General features: G+C 40.6%; 1 protein-coding gene and 1 non-coding gene across 6 annotated transcripts in view; one reads left to right on the top strand and one right to left on the bottom strand.

Moving 5' to 3' along the window:
• LOC102983336 (uncharacterized) overlaps nt 1-9826 on the bottom strand; it is a 189178-nt gene that overhangs the window by 152327 nt on the left and 27025 nt on the right. The gene's annotated exons all lie outside the window — the stretch shown is intronic.
• Nucleotides 3424-3496, top strand: TRNAR-CCU (transfer RNA arginine (anticodon CCU)). Its single transcript has one exon. It is a non-coding gene; the product is annotated as a tRNA-Arg (tRNA).

Raw genomic sequence — 9826 nt, 5'->3', positions numbered from 1 at the left:
ACCCAGTCCCCCTGCATCGGCAGGCGGACGCGCAACCACTGCGCCACCAGGGAAGCCCGACAAATGTATCTTTAATCAAAGAAAAACTGAAAGAAGTACTACATATCTATTAAAATAGCTGAAATAAAACACAATGATAATACTAAATGCTGGCAAGGATGCAGAGAAACTGGGTTTCTCACACACTGCTGGTGGGAATGTAAAATTGTATAGCCACCCTAGAAAACAGTTTGGCAGTTTCTTATAAAACAAAACATGCACTTACTATACAACCCAACAATCACACTCTTCGGCATTTATCCCAGAGAAATAAAAACACAAAAGCCTGTATACAAATGCTCATAGCAGCTTTATTTGTAATAGCAAAAGCCTGGAAACAACCCAAATGTCCTTCATCAGTTGAATGGTTAAATAAACGCCGGTACATCCATATAATGGAATTCTATTCAGCAAAAAAGGACAATATAATATGATACACACTACAATCTGGATGACTCTCAAGGGCATTATGATTAGTGATGTCAATCTCATAAGGTTATACACTATATGATTCCATTGATATATCATTCTCAAAATTACAAAACTAGTTTACAGATGAAGAACACATTAGTGGTTGCCAGAGGACAGCAATAGGAATAGGCTGGGGGAGAGGAGGAGGTTTATGGGCAAATATAAAGGGGGCAGTACGAGGAGTTTCTTTGCGGTGATAGAACAGCTCTGTATCTTGACTGCGGCAGCTGTTACACAAGTCTATACATGAGATAGACCTATACACACACACACAAACACACAAAGCAATGCATGTAAAAAAAATGGTAAAATGAATGAATGAGGTCTGTAGTCTAGTAAATATATTGTATCAATGTCAATTACCTAGTTTTGACATTCTCTTCATTATATAAGATGTCACCACCAGGGAAAGTTAGAAGGTTACACAGGACACTATGTCTAGTTTTGTAACTTCCTGCTAGTCTACATTTATTTCAAAATAAAAAGTTTTTTGGTTTTTTTTTTTTAAGTAATACAAATCAACAAACATTTACTGGGCTTCCCTGGTGGCGCAGTGGTTAAGAATCCGCCTGCCAATGCAGGGGACTGGAGTTTGAGCCCTGGTCCGGGAAGATCTCACATGCCACGGAGCAACTAAACCCGGGTGCCACAACTACTGAGCCTGCGCTCTAGAGCCCGTGAGCCACAACCACTGAGCCTGCGTGCCACAACTACTGAAGCCCGCGCGCCTAGAGCCCGTGCTCTGCAACAAGAGAAGCCACTGCAATGAAAAGCCAGCGCACTGCAACCAAGAGTAGCCCCCACTCACCACTATTAGAGAAAGCCCGCGTGCAGCAATGAAGACCCACCCAATGCAGCCAAAAACTAAAATTAAAAAAAAAAGTTTACTGTATATCTACAATATGTCAGGTACTATGTAAAGACATTCTGTAATGTAATGTAATTCATCAAAAAACTTATCTAGTATGATGTTGTCTAAAACCAAACTTTTTTCAATTTTGATATCCCTGGTTTATCCACTTTAAAATTAAGGTACTTTTTGCTGAAACTAATCTATTGATTTTCTCAATATTGAAACTTCCTAACCTTAATTTATTATTAACATACTTAAGAAGAATGTTATTACCTCTACATGCCAAAGCACTATTTTTAACATCATTAACAAATATATCAGGAGCTCACAAATGTATCACCAGCTCTCCTTTTTCCAGTGAGAAGAGCCTGAAAGGTGCAAAAAACATGTAAACTGGGGAAAAAGTCATTTCAGGAAAAAAAAAAAAAAAAAAAAGAAAGAAGAGCAAGCATGTTTGAACATATAGGAGGCAAAGAAGTAGCTTCTTCGAGTATATCCATCCTGGGAAACGGGGGTAAACCAGACCACAAAGGAGGGCCTTGGCAGAAGATGCAACTGGTATAGAGAAATGAGGAGCCTCTGAGCCTTGAAAAGGGGGAAGAGGTTGAAACTTTTCCTGCAACAGGAGTGTGTGAATACCTATGTGTTTGGATGGCCTGGGCTCCTACACGAAGTCCCCATTCCAGCCAGACACGTCTACCTGCTGGACTCCCAACATACCCACTGCTCTGCTGATAAGTCTTTCCTGGTTACCCCAGCCAAAAGTGGCCTGCCCCTCCTCGGAGCTCCTATAATCACAGAAGTGCAGATTAATCCCACCTCTGGGAACTTACCCTATACTACTTTAAACTATAGCTTGCACATATACATATATATATATATACACATATTATATATACATATATATATAAACATGTGTGTGTGTGTGTATATATATATATATATATATATATATATATTTTTTTTTTTTTTTTTTTTTTTTTTTTTTTTTTTGTCCACTCCATGCAGCTTGAGGGATCTTAGTTCCCCAACCAGGGATCGAACCCGGGCCCACGGCAATGAAAGCGCCGAGTCCTAACCACTGGACCTCCAGGGAACTCCCTTGTTTTCTCCTTTTAAAAGCCATCCTTCTCTCCTAGGTTTCTAGGAAATTCAGAAGTAAATTTGTAGCTCACCTACAGCAAGTAGGGAGACACATATATTATTCCATTTTCATTAGTACTGAATAACTTTCTTTTTATATTATTTTATTAAGTTACTATTGTAAACTATCCTAAATTCTTTGTAGAATGAATACACCAAAGACCACACAAATTTGGTAATAATATATCCCTAATAAGGATATTAAAATTATGGCATATAAGACCGGAAATGGCAGAGCCAAACACTTAAAAGAAAAATCCATAAACCAAGGTCTTTATCAGGCCTCCTTCCATTACTGAAATGACTTTATTTTCATATCCATATAATTTAACCAAGGGGGAAAAAGTGACACTTTCACTAATATGTATAAAGTAGATAACTGACGAGAACCTGCCATATAGCACAGGGAACTCCACTTTGCTATACAGTGGAAACTAACACAACATTGTAAAACAACTAGGCCCCAATTAAAAAAAAAAAAAAGTGACACTTCACTCACTTTGGACAATAAAAATACTTTTTTTTTGATAATTTAAGTATCCTCTTCTCTTTTGTGATTATTGCTTTGAGGTTCAATGCTGCACTCTTGGGAAGGACTATGATTCAAAACACTAAAGGAGAATATTTACAGCTGTATGACCTCTATTCACCTCTCTGACCCTCATCACAAATGGGGATAGTAATACTTACCCTGAAGGGTTCTTTTGGAGATTACATAAGACAATATATGCAAATCATCTAGCAGGTCCTCAATAAATAGCATCATATGATTCAGACAGACCCTAGTCTATCATTTAAATGGCTTGCTTCAAGGTGACAGTATTTTCGACCATAGAATGAAGACTATAATGCTGAACTTTTTCCATCTGATGTCTTGCTTAATCTGGTTTCTGACTTTAAAGCTCATTAAAGGGACTTCCCTGACAGTCCAGTGGTTAAGACTCTGCGCTCCTAAGGCAGAGGGCACAGGTTCGATCCCTGGTCAGGGAACTAAGATCCCACGTGCTGTGTGGCACGGCCAATAAATAAATAAATTGTATTTATGAAAAAGAAAAAAGCTCATTAAAAACTAAAGGTTTCAGGGGCTTCCCTGGTGGCGCCGTGGTTAAGAATCTGCCTGCCGGACTTCCCTGGTGTCGCAGTGGTTAAGAATCCTCCTGCCAACACAAGGGACACAGTTTCGAGCCCCGGTCCGGGAAGATCCCACATGCCACAGAGCAACTAAGCCCGTGAGCCACAACTACTGAGCCCACGTGCCACAACTACTGAGGCCTGCGCGCCTACAGCCCATGCTCCGCAACAAGAGAAGCTACTGCAATGAGAAGCCTGCGCACTGCAGCAAAGAGTAGCCCCCGCTCAACGCAAATAGAGAAAAGCCCGCGCACAGCAATGAAGACCCAATGCAGACAAAAATAAATAAACAAATAAGTTTATTTTTTAAAAAAACGAATCCGCCTGCCAGTGCAGGGGACATGGGTTCAAGCCCTGGTGAGGGAAGATCCCACATGCCACAGAGCAACTAAGCCCGTGTGCCACAACTACTGAGCCTGTGCTCTAGAGCCCATGAGCCACAACTACTGAGCCTGTGGACCACAACTACTGAGCCCGTGTGCCACAACTACTGACGCCCACACACCTAGAGCCCGTGCTCCGCAACAAGAGAAGCCACTGCAATGAGAAGCCTGAGCACCACAACGAAGAGTAGCCCCCACTCGCCGCAACTAGAGAAAGCCCACAAGCAGCAACAAAGACCCAATGTGGCCAAAAATAAATAATAAAATAAAATAATAAATAAATCTTTAAAAAAACAAAAAACAACTAAAGGTTTCAGGACTTCCCTGGTGGTGCAGTGGATAAGACTCCGCACTCCCAATGCACGGGGCCCGGGTTCAATCCCTGGTCAGGGAACTAGATCCCACACGCATGCCGCAACTAAGAGTACGCATGCCGCAACTAAGAGTTCACATGCCACAACTAAGGAGCCCGTGTGCTGCAACTAAGGAGCCAGTGAGCCACAACTAAGGAGCCTGCCTGCCACAACTAAGACCCAGCACAATCAAATAAATAAATAAATATTTTTAAAAAGAAAGTATACAATAAATTATAGCTGTTATTGCCATCATTAATAAGCATTCATGAATGCCCACTATTCTCCCAACTTTGTGCTGAGCACTAGAGTGAAATGATAGGTATAGATGCAGTCCCACTTTTAGAGGGTCTCTCAACAATCTAGCTGAGAGAAAACAAGTTAACCATTATATATAATTATATAATTAAATGGTAAATTGTTTGGCATAGACTAAGTGCTGAAGGAGACTAGAAAGCTTCTCCCTCTATTAATTCACAAAAACTCTTTGAATCACACAGGCAGAAATTATTCTCATTTTATATTAAAAAAAAAACAGACTGAGAGAGAAAAAATTCCTGTTCATGTTCATAGAGATCATTTATGCATATAACAAATTCTAGGCCATGAACTATGCTAGGTACAGAAGAGAAATAAATCAGTTAAAACTCTTTCCATTGTAAATGACAGAAAATTTAACCAAAACTAGTTTAAGCAAAAGGTCTAATTACTGGCTTAATTAACTGAAGCCCAGGATTAGGGAAGACTAGGTAAGAGCCTCTAATTCAGAGCTCAAGTCATCATCTCCATCTCTTTAGCCTTGCTTCCTCAATGTTGGTTCTATCATGAGCCAGAGTCCCCTCTTATGGTAGCCAAACAGCTTAGCACCTTCTAGTCCTTCTAGAAGCTAGCACCCTTCTAGTCCAGCAGGACTGAGAGAGGGTTTTCTATAGTAGCTCCCACAAAAGTCTTGAACATCCAGTTTAGAGAGGCTTAGAACATATTTTTACCCCTAAATCAATCACTGTGGCTAGAGGAATGTGATGTACTGGTTAGCTTGGGCCTAGTTCAGGTACACCAGGGCTAAGAAGTTCCTAACCAAACCGCAAAATAATGGGGAGGTCAGGTTGCTAAAACCAACATCTGAGGCCATTATCAAGCTAAAGAAGCAAATTACAAATGTCCACCACAAGGAACCCTGTGACTGTGCTCTCAAGGAATTTAGAATTTAGAGCAATGATTCATAAGTGCAAATGTCTGGTAGAAAAAAGGGTTAGAGTTATGGTTCCAATGGAAAAGAAAGAAACATAACTGCAGTACAAAGCAATAAGTGCTACAGCGGCTAAGTGTCACAGGATCCAGAAACAAAAGGCATTAAGGCCACCAGGGGACTCAGGGAAGTCTTCAAAGAGGTGGTACTAACCAAACTTAGTCCAGGTCAGGTAGCAAATCACTCAGCTACAAGAGTAGAACAAAGGTTTCCTGATTCCCTGTCAAGAGCTCCTTCTACTACTAGGTCCTAATGGTAGGAGAGGAAGATGGGTACTGGGGCATCAACGGAGGTGACTGCCATAGAAGCTCACTTCAATTAGCTGTCAAAACTGCTCAGCACTTAAATATACTGCAAAGGTCTTGTCCACATAAGCAGCAGGACTGCAAAGACCATGCCAACCCTACAGAAAGATGTTTCCGCTAGATACATTCATGGTCCAAGCATGGAACTAAACAATCCATCATTTCCCAGCATTTTACCTTCCTTACCTACTACCACGCTGCCTCTTTCCACTATATGTATAAGGGTTGAAAGCGCGAAGAGAAAAGTACCAAACACACTAAGCTGAGACCACATTATCATTTGACAAAACAGAATTAAAATTAAAACCCACAAAACTGACATTTCCACACATGCACTTTATGCTCATTGAGACAGCATGAGGTACCAAAAAGGAGGTAGGATTTGGGGTCTACATCAGTCCCCACCAGTTACTGTGTAACATCAGGCAAGTCACTTTTCTGACCCTCAGTTTCCTCACCTGTAAAATGGGAAACATGAGTATATTCTTTCTTCATGAAGCTGTTATAGGAAAAAAACAACACAGAGCAAGGGAAAGCACATTATCAAACTGTAAACCATCGTGTAAACATTAGTTATTATGTTTTTTAACTCTTTGTGGAAAGATGTTTCAAAGTATTATATGACTTCTATAAAGACCAGAATCCTCAATGCTTCAGAATATAGGGACATTTCCTTCTGGACTTGAAGCTCAAAACTGTTTCCAGGAAAGGCTTACAAAAACAATACCACATTAAACATTGGTGATTTGTTTTAAGAGCTGGTATGCAATTAAGAGGATTCCACTGTTTCACCAGGCTCTAGTGGCATCCAATTAAGTAATAATATGAGAGAGAAGCTTTAATTACAGAGGAAAACTTCCACAAGCCAGCGACAGGTGTGCAGGGATCAAGCTGAGATCAAAATAGTTGATTACAGCATTAATTCCTCCCTTTCCTTTTTCCCAAAGACACTTAAGTTTGCATGCAATTAGTTGAAAAGTAAACCAGACCAAATGACTACCATCTTTCAAGCTTTATTACCCTTTATCAAGTTAACATCCACCAACTGAGTTTTAAAGGATTAACACCAAAACAGATGTTTTAAATCCACAATAAGTAAGCTTCAGTGATCAGAAATGATAATGACCAAGTTGAATTTACACTCATCGCTAAGATGTTACCATGTTTCCCTAAATTGTGCCTATTGTAAATTGAAGTTATTTATTTTTCATTTTCATTTACTTTGTAAATAACCTCAAGAATAAAACCACATTTACGGGGATGCATTTTTTTCTAACTTCTCTACATTTCCTCCAAAATGTATAGCAAACCTCTTTTGTCCCTTGATTTAATCAATAAAAAGTAAGCCCAAACATCCAACATTTATTTTGCAGGTCACGGACAATCGTATTAGCAGCACCTGCATTAAAAGCCAAATAGGGGCTTCCCTGGTGGCGCAGTGGTTGCCCGTCCGCCTGCTGATGCAGGGGAACCAGGTTCGCGCCCCGGTATGGGAGGAGCCCACATGCCGCGGAGCGGCTGGGCCCGTGAGCCATGGCTGCTGAGCCTGCGCGTCCGGAGCCTGTGCTCCGCAACGGGAGAGGCCACAACAGAGGAAGGCCCGCATACCACAAAAAAAAAAAAAAAAAAAAAAAGCCAAATAAACAAAACCCAAAAATGGAAAAATAATTTTCCCACAAGTTTGATTATTCTAAGGTCCTTTCGAAGAGATGGACTCTTACAAACTAAACTGTTTATGTGAACTCTAAACATGTGACAGGGCAATGATGATACCACAATGGCACCTATTTGTTGAAATAGCCCTGTTCAAGCAGAGTTTGCTCCTGACTGCCAAAGAAAAGAGCTCCCAGAAGGTCAGATCTCCAGATTCGGTGCCGGGAAGCAATTCCGGAGAAATATGTACACACTCACGTAAGATGAGTCATTATGATAAGAAAAACACAGAATTTGGATTTAAGTACCTGTCATATACTCCATTCATTCAAGCAATTAGTAAGTGTTGATGGTTCAAGGAAGACACATAAATGAATACAACGAAGTATTACAGGTTCTATGACAGGCATCAACACAGGAGAAACATGAAGAAAAACAGTCAATTCTACCTGGAAAAGAAAGCAACAGCTTTATAGAGGAAGTGATATTGGTGCTAGATTTTTTTAAATACAATAAGGCTGTGTGTTGCCAGGGTAAGAAGAGAAGGACCACTTGAACAGAAGTAACAACATGAGTAATGGTTTGACAGTATAACAGCATATGGTAAATCCCAGGGATTGCAAGTAGTTTGGCAAGGTCAAGCTGAGAAGGGTGGGGGGGGTTCACTGGAGGTGACCCTGGCAGCAAAGGGAAGAATGGAAGCTACTGTCTGGACAAGAGATACTGAGAGTCTGAGCTGAGGCAACAGCTATGGGGAGGAGAGAAAGGCATAGATTTGGGAAATATTAAGGTTATAATATCCATACAGTTTAGGGCTTCCCTGGAGGCACAGTGGTTAAGAATCCGCCTGCCAATTCAGGGGACACGGGTTCGAGCCCTGGTCCAGAAAAATCCCACATGCCGCAGAGCAACTAAGCCCATGCGCCACAACTACTGAGCCTGTGCTCTAGAGCCCGCGAGCCACAACTACTGAAGTCTGTGCGCCTAGAGCCTGTGCTCCGCAACAAGAGACGCCACCGAATGAGAAGCCCGCGAACCGCAAGTAAGAGCACCCGCCACTCGCCGTGACTAGAGAAAGCCTGGGCGCAGCAATGAAGGCCCAATGCAGCCAAAAATAAATAAATAAAATAAATTTAAACTAATAATAATAAAAATATCCATATAGCTTAGTGACTGCAGGAGTATGGGAAGATAAGGAAATCCCAAATTTCCAGTTTGGGTGACTGAGAGAATGGTGGTGGCATTAGTTAAGACAAGAAACCCTAGAGAAGAAGGTTTGGGGAAGAAGATAATGGGTTCAGGTTTTGAGCCAACCATGTGACTTTAAATCAGTCACTTAATACCTCAAAATCAGTTTCCTAGTTAGCAAAATGGTTATAATACCACTTACCTCAAAGGTTGTGGTGAGTACTGAAGAGAATAATGGATGGGGGAAGGGCTACATTATTATTACCCTCTACCTATGACTCTGTGGAAGAAGCTGCTAAGAGTATCCATTTTCCCTTTCTTCCTTTTAGTATAGACACTCCCCCTATCTGCACTCTCTGCCAAGATTTAACTGAGGCACATGCAACCCAGCTGTAAGAGATAAATGTCTCTCTTGTTTGAGCCATTGACTTTTTGAGTGTCTGTTTCAGCAGCTACCCTGTACTCTAATTATATACCCTCTAAACTTGTAAAACCTGCAAGGAACTATGCAAGACAAATCTCAGGGCCCTACTATATATTGGTAATACCTTTAAGATTTGAGGGGAACATTCATGATGTATGCATGTGTGCACTCATAGACATAAAATGAGAAAACAGCTGGACTGATGTATGCCAAGTGACAGAGTAGGACCAGGACTGTAGGTAAGTAATCAAGATTGAAAATTCAAATTTTTTTATCTCATACAGTTTTCACAATAAAACAACTAACTCTTAAAAGATAAAGTAATATGTAGAATACTACCTGACACTCAAATCTACAATCTGGAACAAAGGAATCAATTATGACATTCCTAGGTAAGGGGTAAGTTACATGAACATAACAACCATGTCATACTAAAATAAGAGGGGCTTAGGAATTCTCAAACATGTTGCACTATAATCATATGCAAAAAATAATGCAGGGCAACGTACTGAGAAAATCAAATAGCTAGGCTATGTCATGACCATATTTGAATGTGATAGTGCATAGAAGCTAAATGAAACAAAACCAGCTTCTTCTCAAAGACCTGGAAGAAGGCTATGAATGGAACTTGCTC

Source organism: Physeter macrocephalus, chromosome 16 (genome assembly GCF_002837175.3).
Source record: "Physeter macrocephalus isolate SW-GA chromosome 16, ASM283717v5, whole genome shotgun sequence".
NCBI classification, from domain to species: Eukaryota; Metazoa; Chordata; class Mammalia; order Artiodactyla; family Physeteridae; genus Physeter; species Physeter macrocephalus.
The sequence above is the reverse complement of the archived record's forward strand: the minus strand, read 5'-3'. Positions and strand labels throughout refer to the sequence as shown.